Source organism: Manis pentadactyla, chromosome 2, assembly GCF_030020395.1.
Source record: "Manis pentadactyla isolate mManPen7 chromosome 2, mManPen7.hap1, whole genome shotgun sequence".
Taxonomy (NCBI): domain Eukaryota; kingdom Metazoa; phylum Chordata; class Mammalia; order Pholidota; family Manidae; genus Manis; species Manis pentadactyla.
In genome coordinates, this window is record NC_080020.1 from 60942181 (window position 1) to 60956998 (window position 14818).

The 14818-nt window shown below is 39.0% G+C and overlaps 1 long non-coding RNA gene across 1 annotated transcript; it reads left to right on the forward strand.

The window, feature by feature from the left end:
• Positions 1–239: 239 nt before the first annotated feature.
• LOC118932257 (uncharacterized) lies at positions 240–12845 on the forward strand. Its single transcript, XR_005032673.2, has 3 exons — positions 240–329; positions 1364–1436; positions 12584–12845. It is a non-coding gene; the product is annotated as an uncharacterized LOC118932257 (long non-coding RNA).
• The last annotated feature ends 1973 nt before the right edge of the window (positions 12846–14818 follow it).

Sequence of the window (14818 nt, forward strand, 5' to 3'; positions counted from 1 at the left end):
CTAACCACAGGGAATGCTATGACCTTTTTAAAAATCACAACTTTTTTTTCTTAAATCTTCAGACATGTTTTCAGAATGTTGATTTATTCCTTTGCTGTTTATGGAAGAGGTTTGATTTCATCAAACTGAATATAGTTAAACAAAAAATTGGTTCAATTGGTAATTTATAATAAGACTCAGAACAAAGTATGTTTCTTCTTGAATTAAAAGCCTTCCTAATTTTGGCTTTATTCCTCACAGGTTGTGAAGATGAGAAAAGAAGTGAAGAAGAGAATCCGAGTTTTTATCTGAAAACTTGTCAGGAGTGTGAGCAGACTGGAGTCAAAAAAGTTAGTCACTTAAACTAATGGTCCTGGGACTAATAAAATGTCAAAATCAAAAGTTGTTTTTATTCAGTATTTACAAAAGTGAAGGGTGGGACCTAGAGGAATAATTAAATATCTCACTCATGCAGCACTTTGTATTATATGTGGAAAGGATGTGAGTGAGATAAAATGTGCTGTGTCAGCATGTCATTATATGGTTTGGTCCTTATTTACTTTAAAATATGTGATGAATTCTTCTGATTTTTTTCCAAACTCTCCTTTCCGCCATTTTGGAATGAAAGCCCTTTGGGGTTGTTTATGTGTTTTTTAAGTTACTTTAAGTTGTTTTAAGATGTTACTTTAAGATGTTGCTATAGTTTAACAAATGTACTAATACTTTGGATCAGTTACAAAGATTTTATATCACTTTACTCCTTGAATTGGTGATTAATTTAAAATTCTCAGTGTCTTGTGAAAGTGCTTATGAAAACAACATATTCAACCTAATTTTTTTGAAAATGGACTTTGTAATTTTAGTTTCACTATTATTAGAGGAAAAATATGCTATTTATAGTGTTTATGCTTTAAGATGTGTTTTATTCCTGATTAACATCTTGTTCCTTCTTAATAAATATTTCAGAAGATAGCCTTCCTCTCCAGTATAATCAGATTTTTAACTTAGATATTCCATTAATTCCAGAGAACAAGTTTTCATTTAATAAAATTTAATTCAACCTTTAATTATAGCTTATGAAATTTGTATTATGTTAAAACAAAGTGTTATTAATCTGTTAATTAAAAATATTATTTGGCCATCCTATTAAGGAACAGAAGGCAAATTGTTAATGTTAATAGTCATTAATATAATGCTGGGACAATGATTCTTTTTGCCAAAAACTTGAGTTTGTGGATGGAATTGAGTTTGTTGAGGACAGTACAGATGACAGAGTGTTATTTAGAGATTTATTATGCCTTCTTAAAAGAAATGAAGAAATTTTTCATTTGATATGAGTTTAAGATAAATGCTTTTTTTTGGCTACATATTGTATTATCTGCAGGGGTACTGAAGATGCACTGTTAAAAAACCAGAAACAGGCACAACAATTGCTTGAAGAAATCCATGCCATGAAGGTAAGGACTTATTACCTGGGTGTGTGCATATGTGTGTGTCCATGTCTCTGTCAGCCTGCACTTTGTGGGTGTGCAGGGGGTAGGGGTAAGCCATGTTATTTACTTGAATATTAGTTCAAGTTGACTATGACTTATTTATATGGGTCTGTTTGGTGCAGAATGTAGCACATTTAGAAAATTGTAATGTTTAAGCTTGCATTTTTTCATGTTTTTTTCTGGAATTTGTTAAAGTACTAGACTAATTTGAGCCAAACCATGACAAACTAAACTCATGTATGTTTAATGATGCATCATGCCTAAGGTTTTTGTTTTTACTGTAATGTTAGCCGTAAAGTCTAAGAAGTTCAAGCACTGAATGTTCATGCTGTTAGGTAATGTGGATGGTGATATTGGAGGCTGACATCATGTTTTGCCTATTGCCAACTCAATATATTTTTCTGTGGTGGTGTCAGCATTTTATTCAGCTCTGTAGGAACTTGAAATAAAATTAGTGTTGGATCAAAATGATCCATATTTTTGTTTCTTTCAGCCAGACTCTTCACTAGCATAATTTTTATGTCTTCTCACTGCTGTTACTTTGTGGAAACTTTCATTTACCAAGTGATATACTATTAAATGTCTGGGAGACTGTTTTATTGCAGAACTTAAAAACAACATTTGGTACCAACAATTATCTTAATTGTAGGGTCATTTTGCATATATATTTGACTATTACATTTTGGTATTCTAAGTTTTGAGATAGATAAGAAAGCAAGATAATTCTCCAATAATATTTTAATTGAGTTAGATTATCAAACTTCTCACCATGTTTTCCTTTTGAAGAGATGATTAAGTGCTTTATAGGACAAAATTACCACAGTTAATCTGAGCGGAAGTTGTAGGACATGGTTTTTCTTTGGTGTGAGGTATGTTTTTTGTGATGTATTTTCATTTGTTTTATTTTCACAATATTGCCAAATTCATGGAATCCATTTGATGCATCATTCTCAAAGCTCCAACCCCTTCTTATCCAATCATTCAGTAACAATGCCCTATATTTGACTTCTGATTATCATTTGTATCAATTTGGGTTACATATTATTTAAGCTTTTTTGTATACTGTTTTTTTTCCCTATGAAATCCCTATAGAAAGAAAGTCTTCAGAGACCTTTGTTCTGAGGATGACACTGAGACGGGAATCACGATTCATCCTTTTGCCTATTACACTCTATCTTAGCCGAGGCCATCACTAAATTACATTCCTTTACCTAGAATTTTCCATATAATTATCCATCTAAATTATCCAGAGGCTTTGAACTACTATACAACTGCTGATTTTATTTTATCGTGGAAGGATGTGTTATATATAATAAGGCTATGTGCAGTGTGTGAAGAGTTTGAGAACAGAAGATTCATTACTCTTTAGACTTCTGTAACTCTCAGTAGTTGCTTTAATTTAATTAATTAAAAAAGGAAATCCTATTTGATCTATATGTGAAAGTTGTTTTTTCTTATCCTTAAATTTCATCAGCAGTAAGAAATCAGGCTGTCATAGAGTTCACAGGTTTATAAGACCTTATGGAAAGGTTTTTGTTTTGTTGTATCATAGAAAGCTAAAATTCATAGCCTGTATGTTCCTTGAATTCATAAAATTAGTAGTGTATATATTCTTTGAATTCGTGGTAATGGTTAGGGTGTCTAGATGGGTTCCTGTGACTTCAACACTTTTGCAACATTATTTGAAAATTGCATTCTTTAAATATAGAAACTAGAATAAAAAGAATATGAGGAAGACTGTGTTTGCTTTCGTTACCTGTCAAATTTCATTTCTCATTCATGGTTCTTTTACAGAATTGGTCTTCCTTTCAAATAGAGCATTTTTAAAAATTGAAAGTTCATTTGTAATTTCTTAAGGAAGTGTTTATTATGTACATGGGAATATCATAGAAATGGTCACAAGATAGAAAACTCACAGTTTCAATGAAATTTGGAGAAAAACCTCTACTTAATTATTTTTTCCAGATGGATTTTTTCCTTCGCTCATATACACCTACGTTATTTTTTCAAAATTTTTATTAAGGTTTTATTGATATACACTCTTATGAAGGTTTCACATGAAAAAGCAATGTGGTTACTACTTTACCCATATTATCAAGTCTGCACCCATACCCCAATGCAGTCACTGTCCATCAGGGTAGTAAGATGCCACAGATTCACTATTTGCCTTCTCCATTGGTCTATGGGTCTGTTCTTGTGCCAGTACCAAGTTGTCTTGATTATGGTGGCTTTGTAGTAGAGCTTGAAGTTGGGGAGCATAATTCCCCTAGCCTTATTCTTCTTTCTCAGGATTGCTTTGGCTATTTGGGGTCTTTTGTGATTCAGTATGAATTTTAGAATGATTTTCTCTAGTTCGTTGAAGAATGCTGTTGGTATTTTGATAGGAATTGCATTGAATCTGTAGATTGCTTTAGGCAGGATAGCCATTTTGACAATAGTAATTCTTCCTATCCATGAGCACAGGATGTGTTTCCATTTATTCATATCTTCTTTAATTTCTCTCATGAGTGTCCTATAGTTTTCAGAGTATAGGTCTTTCACTTTCTTGGTTAGGTTTATTCCTAGGTATTTTATTCTTTTTGATGCAACTGTGAATGGAATTGCTTTCCTGATTTCTCTCTCTACTAGTTCATTGTTAGTGTATACAAATGCTGCAGATTTCTGCATATTAATTTTGTATCCTGCAACTTCGCCCAATTCAGATATTAGATCTACTAGTTTTAGAGTGGATTCTTTGTTTTTTTTTTTTTAATGTACAATATCATGCCATCTGCAAACAGGGACAGTTTAACTTCTTCCTTGCCAATCTGGATGCCATTTATTTATTTGTGTTGTCTGATCGCCATGGTGAGGACCTCCAGTACTATCTTGTACAGAAGTGGGGAAAGTGGGTATCCTTGTCTTGTTCCCGATCTTAAAGGAAAAGCTTTGAGCTTTTCGCTGTTAAGTATAATGTTGGCTGTGGGTTTGTCATATATGGCCTTTATTACGTTGAGGTACTTGCCCTCTGTACCCATTTTGTTGAGTGTTTATCATGAATGGATGTTGAATTGTGTCAAATGCTTTTTCAGCATCTATGGAGATGATCACTTGGTTTTTGTTCTTTTTTTTTGTTGATATGGTGGATGATGATGGTGGATTTTCAAATGTTGTACCATCCTTGCATCCCTGGAATAAATCCTACTTGATCATGATGGATGATCATTTTGATGTATTTTTGAATTTGGTTCGCTAATATTTTGTTGAGTATTTTTGCATCTATGTTCATCAGGGATATTGGTCTGTAATTTTCATTTTTTTGTGGTGTCTTTGCCCCTTTTGGTTTTGGTATTATAGTGATGCTGGCTTCATAGAATGAGTTTGGAAGTATTCTGTCTTCTACTCTTTGGAAAACTTTAAGGAGGATGGGTATTAGATCTTCACTACATGTTTGATAAAATTCAGTGGTGAAGCCATCTGGTGTGGGGATCTTGTTCTTAGATAGGTTTTTGATTACCAGTTCAATTTCATTGCTGGTAATTGATCTGTTCAGATTTTCTGTTTCTCTCTGCATCAGTCTTGGAAGGTTGTATTTTTCTAGAAAGTTGTCCATTTCTTCTAGGTTATGCAGCTTGTTAGCATATTCTCTACTAATTCTTTGTATTTCTGTGGTGTGTGTAGTGATTTTTCCTTCCTCATTTCTGATTCTATTTATGTGAGTAGACTCTTTTTTTCTTGATGTCTGGCTAAGGGTTAATCTATTTTGTTTATCTCAAAGAATCAGCTCCTGCTTTCACTGATTCTTCCTATTGTTTTATTCTTCTAGATTTCGTTTATTTCTGCTCTAATCTTTATTATGTCCCTCCTTCTACTGACTTTGGGCCTCATTTGTTCTTCTTTTTCTAGTTTTGTTAACTGTGAGTTTAGACTGCTCATATGGGATTGTTGTTCTTTCCTGAGGTAGGCCTGTATTGCAGTATAGTTTCCTCTTAGCATGGCCTTGGCTGTGTCCCACAGATTTTGTGGTGTTGAATTATTGTTGTTGTTTGTCTCCATATATTGCTTGATCTCTGTTTTTATTTGGTCATTGATTCATTGGTTTTCTAGGAGCATGTTGTGAAGCCTCCATGTGTTTCTGTGATTTTTCATTTTCTTTGCATAATTTATTTCTAGTTTCATACCTTTGTGATCTGAGAAACTGGTTGGTACAATTTGAATCTTTTTGAATTTATGGAGGTTCTTTCTGTGGCCTAGTATATGATCTGTTCTTGAAAATGTTCCATGTGCACTTGAGAAGAATGTGTATTCTGCTGCTTTTGGGTGTAAAGTTCTGTAGATGTCTGTTAGGTCCATCTGTTCTCATGTGTTGTTCAGTGCCTCTGTCTCCTTACTTATTTTCTGTCAGGTTGATCTGTCCTTCAGAGTGAGTACAGTGTTGAAGTCTCCTAGAATGAATGCATTGCATTTTATTTCCCCTTTTAATTCTGTGAGTATTTGTTTCACATATATAGATGCTCCTGTTTTGGGTGCATAGATATTTATAATGGTTATTTCTTCTTGTTGGATTGAACCTTTTATCATTATGTAATGTCTTTCCTTGTCTCTTATGACTTTCTTTGTGTTGAAGTCTATTTTGTCTGATACAAGTACTGCAACTCCTGCTTTTTTCTTTCTTTTAGTTGCATGAAATATCTTTTTCCATCTCTTCACTTTTAGTCTGTGTATGTCTTTGGGTTTAAAGTGAGTCTCCTGTAGGTAGCATATAGATGGGTCTTGTTTTTTTATCTATTCAGTGACCCTATGTCTTTTGATTGGTGCATTCAGTCCATCTGCACTTAGGGTGATTAGCGATAGATATGTAATCATTGCCATTGCAGGCTTTAGATTCATGGTTACCAAAGGTTCAAGGTTAACTTCCATACTACCTAAGAGTCTAACTTAACTCTCTTAATATGCTATTATAAACACAATCTAAGAGTTCTTTTTCCTCCTCCTTTTCTTACTCCTCCATTCTTTGTATATTAGGTATCATATTCTGTACTCTTTATCTATCCTTTGATTGATTTTGGGGGTAGTTAATTTAATTTTGCATTTGTTTAGTATTTAGCAGTTCTACTTTCTTTACTGTGGTTTTATTACCTCTGGTGACAGCTATTAAACCTTAGGAACACTTCCATCTATAGTAGTCCCCTCAAAATACACTATAGAGATGGTTTGAGTGAGGTAAATCCTCTCAGTTTTTTGCTTATCTGGAAATTGTTTAATCCCTCTGGGTAAAGTAATCTTGGTTCAACGCTCTTCTGCTTCATTGCATTAAATTGATCATGCCACTCCCTTCTGGCCTGTAAAGCTTCTGTTGAGAAGTCTGATGACAGCCTGATGGACTTTCCTTTGTATGTGATCTTATTTCTCTCTCTGGCTCCTTTTAATAGTCTGTCCTTATCCTTGATCTTTGCCATTTTAATTACTATATGTCTTGGTATTGTCTTCCTTGGTTCCCTTGTGTTGGGAGATTTGTGCACCTCCATAGCCTGAGAGACTATCGCCTTCCTCAGATTGTGGAAGTTTTCAGCAATTACCTCCTTGAAAACACTTTCTTTCCCTTTCTCTCTCTCTTCTTCTGGTACCCCTACAATGTGAACATTGTTCCATTTGAATTGGTCACACAGTTCTCTCAATATTCTTTCATTCTTAGAGATCCTTTTTTCTCTCTGTGCCTCAGTTTCTTTGTATTCCTCTTCTATAATTTCTATTCCATTTATCATCTCCTCAACCATATCTAATCTGCTTTTAATACCCTCCATTGTGTTCTTCAATGCTTGGATCTCTGACCAGAATACATTCCTGAGTTCTTCAATATCTTTCAGTACCTCCATAAGCATGTTAATGATTTTATTTTGAACTCCCTTTCAGGAAGATTCATAAGGTCTATGTCCTTTAAGTCTTTCTCAGGAGTTGTATTCATAATTTTACTCTGAACCAGGTTCCTTTGGCAGTTCATATTTCTATATGGTGCCCTCTAGTGTCCAGAAGCTCTACTCTCTGGAGCTGCTCAGCCCTGAAGCAATGTTGGGGCTCACTGGGGAGTAGCATTGGTGTCTGGGGTGAGGAAAAAGCTGTTTTCTGCTTTCCAGCCACTATGCCTGTCTCCACTGCCTGAACCAGTGGGCCGAGCACACAGGTATAAGCCTCTATGCTTTGCATTTATAGTTGCTGTAGACAGATCTACCCTCTGGCTGGTCTAACACCAGGGTAGGGTTTGCCAGTTTGTGAGCCAGGTGGGTCTGGCCAGGAGAAAGGTGCAGTAGGCTGCGTATCACAGAGGGGGTCCTTGGAGCTGTGTAGGCAGCCAGGGAGCTGGAGCACCTGAAGATCATGAAAGTTCCTAACCTGCTGGGCAGAGTGCACCCAGACAATTTTGTCTACCTGTCCTTTCTCCTGAGCAGTAAGCTCTGTGCAATCCTTGCCACTTTATCAGCCCTCTTGCTAAGGGCTTCCTTGTCAGGAAGTCTCTCAGACTGCCCACGTTTCTTTTGTCTCAGAGCAGCTGGATATAGATCCCTGCTTTCCACAAGCAGCTGGAATCTCAGTCACTCCAGGAATTCTGCCTGTATTAAATTTCCAATCCCATAATCACAAGAGTCTCATGAAAGCACCATGAAATGTAGGTTTGTGCTCCCGGAGCAGATCTCCGGAGCTAGGTATTCAGCAGTCCCTGGTCTCCACTCCCTCCCTGCTCTGTTTCTCTTCCTCCCACTGGTGAGCTGGGGTGGGGGAAGGGCTTGGTTCCTCCTGGGCCACAGTTCTGGTACATTATCCCGTTCCCTGAGGTCTGCTCTTTTCTCCAGGTGTGTGCAGTCTGGCACAGTCCTCTTTCCTGCTGCTCTTTCAGGATTAGTTGTATCAATTATATTTTCTTATTATATGCCGTTTTAGGTGGAAGCCTCTGTCTCACCTCTCATGCTGCCATCTTTAATCTCCTCCACTTCCACTTTTCTAGGGCCTGAAAAAGTCTGCGTACTCACAGGAGTATGTCTTCCTGCCAGTGTTTTTTGGTCTAGTGTCTAAATGGTCTCTTCTTGATCCTCCGCCACCTCCACCTCCTTCTTCACCACCACCTCCACATCACCCCCCTCCACATCCACCTCTTCCTCCTCCTCCTGTTCTTCCTCCTCCACATCCATCTCTACCTCCACCTCCACCTCCACCTCCTCTTCCACATCCACCTCTTTCTCCTTCTCATCCTCTTCTTCCTCTTTCTTCCTCTTCAGACAAGAAAAGACACAATGGAAAACCTGGCAGCTGAAGCCCTCCCTATAAGTGTGCTCCATGTGGTCCTGTAGGACCTCTAAACTGGGGAAAACCCATCATCAGGCCAGGCACCTGAAGCCACTATCCAGACCCACCAACCACTCAGGCATCTTGGCCCTGGAGCACTCCTCCTGGGTTGGAGGCTCCCCTGCACTGCCAGCCTGCTCCCTCCCCTGGGAGGCTTTGCTCTCCAAGCTGGACTCCCTTTCAGGCAGGTGTTCCTGTGTAGACAAGGGGCTGAATGTTTTTGTGGCCTCTTCAGGCAAAGCAGATTATTCTACTTTGGTCTTCTTCGAGGCAGGCTCTAAGACTTCTGCCCTATCCCATGAGACAGTCATACCTCTTTTCATCTGGACATGCTTGTGGTAAATCTTCTTGACATGTGTCGTTCCCAGGTGTAGTGGAAAGGAGTCTTGGGTAGAGAGAAGGGATGCTTCCCATTCCTCCAAGACCTGGGGTTGAGTCATCTCATGATGCTCAAAATTAACAATATCCAGAGGCAACTGAGTGATTCCTGGGAAAGAAATTTCAGACATGAGAAAACTAGAAAATGTGTGTGAAGTCTGTAGGAGTTGAAATGGTCATGAGACTATTCCTATGTTGGCACATGGCCTGGAAGCACATACATATGTGAAATCACAGAATGCAGTGAGATGTACATTTTATCTGAGGTATGTGTGTGTTTTAATTATGTGGGATTGAGGGTGTGGAGGTCTATGTATGTTCTGGGACATACCTGGTGAGAGTTTCTGACATTGGTAAGGGGGTGGTGAATGATGGTGTACGTGTGTGTGTGGTGCAACGATACATGTGAACAGGGGTGGCACATGTTCTTATTGTGAAACAGTTAAAGACAGAGCGTGTTGGAAGAAGGGTGCTTGAGCTTCCCAGAAGTGCAGCACCCCTGAAGGGCTGAAGGCTTTTGGCTGAAGGTTTTGTGGGTGAAGTGGTATGTGGAATAGAAAGACTGTAAATGAAAGTGCATTCATTTCAGAGCATATGAGTTTTTGAGTGCTTAGGCTAGCTCTAATGAGGGTGGTAAAACAAGTTACCTGTGTGAAAGGGTGTACATTATTTATGGGTTAGTGTGTAGATAGCAGAGTCTGAGAATGATTGTGTGAGCAGGGAAGGTGGAAGTGTGTATCTGTGTAATGCTCGTAGAGAATGGGAAGGGCACTTCTGGAATGAAGGCATGTGTATATGAGAAAAAAACAGAAAGGAAGGAATAATGGGGCTATATCTGGTATGAAGGAACATAGGGTGTGTGTGTGTGTGTGTGTGTGAGTTTGTGCTGATCTGAGGGAAGAGGTTGTAATTGAATTCCCACACTATTACCGGCACAGCCCACTACCTCACTCACAGCTGTCCCAGTGTTCACATGGGGAACTGTTCTATCCTTGAAAGCACACCCCCAATTTGTCCCTATGCAGAGGCTTCAGTCCTAGTTCCTCTGCCCTGAATCCCTTTCCTGTTTTTGAAGTGAAAGTGAAATAAGTAGGGATTGGGCTGAGCCAGCTCAGCTATTCATCCTGTCCAAACTTTGTGATCTTCCTTACCATCCTCATCAACAGCACTAAGCTTTTCTGGAGAGGACACACAGGAGAAATACTCAGATGCTGAAGACTCTTCTGCTGGTGTCTCACTGTGGCCTGGGAGACCCACATGTGCCTCCTGCTGAAGAGAATCATCTTGAGAATTCTCGAATTCTGAGGAATGGATACAAAAAAAAAACAAAAACCAGATGCGGCATTTTCTAGGATCTATATCCATTCAAAAAAGACATGTTGAGTGGATAATCATGCTAGGCATTGAAACCCACCCCCTGCCACCCATGAAATTAAGCATTTGAAACTTCACTTGCTCCAAAATATAAGGAAACAACAATTATGAAAATTGTGTGTAGTAGATGTCAGTGATATTTGGTACCTTGTGTGTGATATTTCTAAAGATGTATACAGAATATCAAAACTAGTTACTAAAATTAGATATTAGCTCCAAGTTCCTCATGAGAAATTATATAATTAGGCAACATGGGGATACAAGTTTTAAAAGAATTCTGCATGTCTGCCTGCCTGCCTATCTACCTAGATGGTATCTATATTGATGTAGATATATAGAAAGATAGAGATATCTATAGAAATATAGAGAGGTGGACAGATACAGCATTTTTGTAGGGAATTCCTGGGCAGTAGCCATGGTGCTGGAGATGTTCAAATGAAGACTTTACAGACTTGCCCCAGACTTTTCTTCTGGGAATGGATTTCTGTATTTCTCCAAGACTCTTAACCTCCCTATTCAGATCTTTAAAAAAACCTCTTTCATAGGAGGCTTACACACCCACATGATACATTTCTGCCCATGGATTGGAATCGGATACCCTTGGCAGTTCTTGGACAAGGGGTCATTTATGGCCCTTGCTGAGGAAACGGGCTCAGTTCTGAGCCTGGGCCATCATATTGCCTGTCTCCCCACCTGGCTCTTCCTCAGCCCCTTCTCGGTCTCAGCCCACACCATAGTGAGTAAGACTGTCTCCAGAAGCAGTGGGGAAGTAGTGTGTGTGCCAGGTTGGGGAGCATGAGCTGCCAGTGACTGCAAAGAGGAAAAGCCTTTCTCTCAACCTGCCCTTTTCCTGGACTTATCTTCATTTCAATGGTTTCAGAGGGGGACTTGGCCCTGGGCTGGGAGCAAGCTTCCTCCAGAGCTAAGGTAGCTCTGATCATGTGATTAAGTTTTCTGCAGTGGGAAATGAGTGGCAACCAGGCATAGGCATGAAATCCTACTCTGTACCCTGCCATGTTCTTTCCTTTTCTGGGATGTTGATAACCTTGGGTCTATTTGAAAGTAAGTGTTTCTATCAGCAGGGAGACTTGCCCTATTCCTTCACATACACTAATTGTTATATAATAGATTCCTTTGTGTATTAGTTACTAAGGCCTTATCTACCCCAACTAATGAATCTGCTCCATTAGTGATATGATGAGTTTTGAGAAGCAAATAATTGGACCTGGTACGTATTAAGCAAGCCATTATCTTAGAAACTACTCTGTGTCTTCCCTTGGCTTATTTATGCTATATATGTGTGTAGGTGTGAATTGGTGTGAATGTGTTTTACATGTCTCATAGTTTACACTAAAAAATATCTCAGAACATGCACCATTTGTATTGAAGCTGAGTTGAAGACAGACTCACTTTCCAAGCCTCTCTCCAAGGCCCCACTGGGGTGTGCTGAAATCCCAAACATTGTTGGAAATGTCACATTCTGTTCATGAGCCATGGTTTTGGTCCTGATCTGTCCCCTCCCATTACTGAGCACCTGCTCTTCCTCATAGGACTTGTTTACTTTTTAAAACCTCACAGTCACCACAACTATTTCAGTTTCCCATTTTTCCAGAAAGAGCCACTTTCTCAATTTAACCATTATGGTTAAATGATATTGTGTGTACATGTGTGTGCAAGTGTGTGTGTGTGTGTGTGTGTGTGTGTGTGCATGTGTGTCCTGCTGTTTTTTTCCTTACATTTCATAAAGGAGCCTCACATTTACATCACTATGCTCTGAGACAATGAAAGAAAGGTCTCCATGTCCGAGACAATCTAAGAAATCAATTCATTTTCTGTATGACTTTACACTCTCATCCCTGCACCTCCAATTTTAGGTAGTCAAACATTTTTCCTAATTTTTCATTAACCTCTTTGAGCCACACTTTCTTCATTAACTGGAAAAAGTATTATTGGAAAATTTGTAACATTGAAAAAAAGGAAATAAAGGGAAATACATTTTATAAGAAATATTATACTAATCAATCACTACATCTGTGATACAGGAACCCAGAGCAGCTCGATGTGGGGAACACAGGTCCTGAGCCACAGAGACAAGGACCTGGTCACGGGGACCTCCTCTCGGCCCTCAGATGATCTGGTCCCTGAGAATAAGCGGTGCACCCACACCTTCTCCTCCCTCCCACCTTCCTGCCCTTTCTCTCTCATAAGTAGGAATTTTCACTCCTTTTTTCTTTAGAAGATGGTTTCTAGCTCCCCAATGCTCAGAGAATATCACTGACACAAACCTCCTGACATCCTGGCAGCTTTGGGGGCACGTGTGGTTTCAAGATGTTTCATTTTTCATTTGCACTTCAAGGCTCAGCACTTCAGAGAGTGAGTGACTGAAATCAGGTGCCTTCCTCCCTGGAACTCTGCTGCCAGAGGTTCAAGTGATGACAGCCAAGAATCAAGTCAGTATATCCAAGAAGAGCAAGTGACTGGAGAGGCTCTCTCTGTACTCACTCACTCACTGGCCTGGCTGGTGTTTAAGTACACCAGTAGGGCCACTATGATGTAAGTGAGACAGGGTTCCATAGCATTCTGACACATGCATCAGAGCAAACCACTGATGGGGGGGGACCCTTTTACCCAACAAATTTTACCATCAACTTGAATTTACATTTCATAAAGGAGCCTCACATTTACATCACTAAGCTCTGAGACAATGAAAGAAAGGTCTCAATGTCTGAGACAATCTAAGAAATCAATTCATTTTCTGTATGACTTTACACTCTCATCCCTGCAATAAAAATTCAAACCTTGAGAATCAATGATATGGATTAAACAAAAGACAGTTACTTTATGTATCTAGGGTAACCACATTACTAAATCTCCCCAAGGGTGAGGATAAGGCATTAGCTGAGAGAACCAGGCCTAGACCCATGCCTGCCCCATAGAACATGGTTAAGTGTCCTACTTCAGCAGTACCATATAACTTATGTACACATGTAAGTCATATGGGAAGTGCATGTGTATAGTGGGTTTGCGAACACCTTGTGATTCCACACAGCTCCAACATTTATTTAATTTTCCCCACTGTAGGGAACAGGCTCAGGTGTTTTAACAACCCATTGTCTCTCTTGAAACTCTCTTCCCCGTCACTTTCCCAGAGCCTTCAGGGAAAGAGGAAGCCCCTGGCTTTACATCCATGGCCCTCATCATGAATCCTGTGCTTGTCACACATGAAGGCTTCATTATCTGGCTTTTATTCTAGGCCCCAGTCTCCTGGATACCAATGGGCTCCACACAGGGTCTTAACTCTAATTAGTTCCATTCTGCTCCAAACTTCCCACTGACTGGCTCCTCCCTGAGGGGCAATATGTATTTCCTTCAAACTTAGCAGTTGCTCTAGATCCAGGCCACGATCCAGCCAGCTTCAGCCTTCTTTACCTCCAGTAGGTCCTGCCTCATGCTGTTCCCCCCACATGGGCTCAGTCTCTTGTGGCCACTAAATGGTATGCACATTTCCCAAGATATTCTCAGCCTTGTCAGCTATTGGAAAAACCCAAACCAAAAATTAGACACTATTTTACACATACCAAGTTGGTAAAAATTAGATCAACCTATACAAATGATTGTAAGGATATAGGTAAAAAAAAGAACCTTCATGATATAAAATGAAGTATTGACTTATGTAGCTGTGTTGGGGAACAATTAGCCAACATTTTATGAAATTAAATAAGCATATAACCTATGAGCCTATAATCTCATTCCATAATGGGATCTTGACAAGGGTGATATTTGTAGTATTATTTATACTAGCAGGGAGGTGGCATTTTAGTTTCTAACTCAAGAAGAATGGATAAGCAACATATGGTTAATATATACAACAGAATACATTTCCAAGAATAGAAGCCAAGCCCTTTAAACTGTATGGCTATAGGGCAGGGCATCAGGAAGGAATTGGAGATCAGAAACAAAAAGAAAATATAAATCAATGAAATAACCATAAGCTAGCGACTAAGGAGAATTATTAAGTTACTAGTCAATAAACATTAAAGAGGGATAAAGAAAATCTTTCCCCAAAGTAAAAGGGTTCAGATTAGGTCTAGAACTAAGAGAAAGGATTATTTTAAAAGCTACCCTATAGTATTAGCTTCCTGTTGCTTCACAGCAAATTACCACCACCTTAGTGGCTTAAAATACAAATTTGTTATCTTACAGTTCTGGAGATCAGAAGTCTATTATGGGTCTTACTGCCTAAAATCAAGATGTTAGCAGGATTCGTCCCATCTGGA